This window comes from Oncorhynchus keta, unplaced genomic scaffold, assembly GCF_023373465.1.
Source record: "Oncorhynchus keta strain PuntledgeMale-10-30-2019 unplaced genomic scaffold, Oket_V2 Un_contig_21913_pilon_pilon, whole genome shotgun sequence".
In the NCBI taxonomy this organism is placed as follows: domain Eukaryota; kingdom Metazoa; phylum Chordata; class Actinopteri; order Salmoniformes; family Salmonidae; genus Oncorhynchus; species Oncorhynchus keta.
In genome coordinates, this window is record NW_026282669.1 from 49804 (window position 1) to 52841 (window position 3038).

The following is a 3038-nucleotide window of genomic DNA, read 5'->3' on the forward strand; positions in this document are numbered from 1 at the left end:
AACACAGCCCTAGTTTTTGTCCTTTTCTTAAGATCTTTAAACACAGTAATACACAGAATAGGTGTGTGTCCCAAATTGCATCCTAATTCCTTTATAGTGCACTTCTCTTGACCAGAGCCCTATGGGTGCACTATATAAGGAGCCATTTTGGATGCACACTAGAGTTAGTGTTGTCACTACAGTTGTCTGTAGTCATTCATGTTAATGGATACCTCTGGTCTTTTCTATTTCAAGTCATCTGTTCTCTGTTGGCACGCCTGAGGTGTTCATTTCCTGAATGTCTCCGATAGGTCGATTGAGCCAATCACAGTGTACGACCAGAATGGCGTCCATGTTTCCCTCCATTTTGCCAGAGACCCGCCCCCGGGACACCCTAACGTTGCTGTGGTTATCGTCTCCACGGTGAACACCTCCGCACTTCCTGTTAAAGACATCCTGTTTCAGGCTGCCGTTCCCAAGGTAACAGACAAACGCCCAAATATGGACAAGACATTTTTAAACCCCTACATTTTCTAACTTTAAACAATCTCTCTCCCTCGTCTAATGAATCCTTTGTTTCCATTACATTTACATTTAAGTCATTTAGCAGACGCTCTTATCCAGAGCGACTTACAAATTGGTGCATTCACCTTATGACATCCAGTGGAACAGCCACTTTACAATAGTGCATCTAAATCTTTTAGGGGGGTGAGAAGGATTACTTTATCCTATCCTAGGTATTCCTTAAAGAGGTGGGGTTTCAGGTGTCTCCGGAAGGTGGTGATTGACTCCACTGCTCACCGGCCTACATAAAACATCTCATAATGTCCAAGTGGAATTATGCTTTCAGAAATGTTTACAAATGAATTACAAATCAAAAGCTGCCAATGTCTTGAGTCAATAAGTATTCAACCCTTAGTTGAGGCAGCAAGCCAAAATAAATTCAGAAGTAAAAATGTGCTTATTAACATGTAAAAATAAGTTGCATGGACTCACTCCATCAATGACTGGTTGACTGATTGAATGACTGACTCTCAGAGTTCGGGGCCTTGAATTGGGCCTGGAATGTCCTTGAGTTTGAGGAATTGGGCCTGGAATGTCCTTGAATTTGAGGGAATTGGAATGTCCTTGAATTTGAGGGAAAATGTCCTTGAATTTGAGGGAATTGGGCCTGGAATGTCCTTGAATTTGAGGGAATTGGGCCTGGAATGTCCTTGAATTTGAGGGAATTGGGCCTGAAATGTCCTTGAGTTTGAGGGAATTGGGCCTGGAATGTTGAGTTTGAGGGAATTGGGCCTGGAAATGTCCTTGAGTTTGAGGAATTGGGCCTGGAATGTCCTTGAATGTCCTTGAATTTGAGGGAATTGGGCCTGAATGTCCTTGAATTTGAGGGAATTGGGCCTGGAAAGTCCTTGAGTTTGAGGGAATTGGGCCTGGAAATGTCCTTGAGTTTGAGGGAATTGGGCCTGGAAAGTCCTTGAGTTTGAGGGAATTGGGCCTGGAATGTCCTTGAGTTTGAGGGAATTGGGCCTGGAATGTCCTTGAGTTTGAGGGAATTGGGCCTGAATGTCCTTGAATTTGAGGGAATTGGGCCTGGAATGTCCTTGAATTTGAGGGAATTGGGCCTTGAATTTGGAAAGTCCTTGAATTTGAGGGAATTGGGCCTGGAATGTCCTTGAATTTGAGGGAATTGGGCCTGGAATGTCCTTGAATTTGAGGGAATTGGGCCTGGAAAGTCCTTGAGTTTGAGGGAATTGGGCCTGGAATGTCCTTGAGTTTGAGGGAATTGGGCCTGGAATGTCCTTGCCTGGAAAGTTTGAGTTTGAGGGAATTGGGCCTGGAAAGTCCTTGAGTTTGAGGGAATTGGGCCTGGAAAGTCCTGAAATTGAGTTTGAGGGAATTGGGCCTGGAATGTCCTTGAATTTGAGGGAATTGGGCCTGGAATGTCCTTGAGTTTGAGGGAATTGGGCCTGGAATGTCCTTGAATTTGAGGGAATTGGGCCTGAATGTCCTTGAATTTGAGGGAATTGGGCCTGGAATGTCCTTTGAATTTGAATGTTTGATTTGGGAATTGGGCCTGGAATGTCCTTGAGTTTGAGGGAATTGGGCCTGGAATGTCCTTGAATTTGAGGGAATTGGGCCTGAATGTCCTTGAATTTGAGGGAATTGGGCCTGGAATGTCCTTGAGTTTGAGGGAATTGGGCCTGGAATGTCCTTGAATTTGAGGAATTGGGCCTGAATGTCCTTTGAATTTGAGGAATTTGAGTTTGATTTGAGGAATTGGGCCTGGAATGTCCTTGAATTTGAGGGAATTGGGCCTGGAATGTCCTTGAATTTGAGGGAATTGGGCTGAAATGTCCTTGAATTTGAGGAATTGGGCCTGGAAAGTCCTTGAATTTGAGGGAATTGGGCCTGGAAAGTCCTTGAATTTGAGGGAATTTGAAATTTGACTTGGAATTGGGCCTGGAATGTCCTTGAATTTGAGGGAATTGGGGAAAGTCCTTGAATTTTGGACTGGGCCTGGAAAGTCCTTGAATTTGAGGGAATTGGGCCTGGAAATGTCCTTGAATTTGAGTGGAATTGGGGAAAGTCCGTGAATTTGAGGAATTGGGCCTGGAATGTCCTTGAATTTGAGGGAATTGGGCCTGGAATGTCCTTGAATTTGAGGGAATTGGGCCTGAAAGTCCTTGAATTTGAGGGAATTGGGCCTGGAAAGTCCTTGAATTTGAGGGAATTGGGCCTGGAAAGTCCTTGAATTTGAGGGAATTGGGCTTTTGGAAAGTCCTTGAATTTGAGGAATTGGGCCTGAAAGTCCTTGAATTTGAGGGAATTGGGCCTGGAAATGTCCTTGAATTTGAGGAATTGGGCCTGAAAGTCCTTGAATTTGAGGGAATTGGGCCTGGAATGTCCTTGAATTTGAGGGAATTGGGCCTGGAAATGTCCTTGAATTTGAGGGAATTTGGTAAGTCCTTGAATTTGAGGGAATTGGCCTGGAATGTCCTTGAATTTGAGGGAATTGGGCCTGGAAAGTCCTTGAATTTTTGTCCTTCAATTTGAGG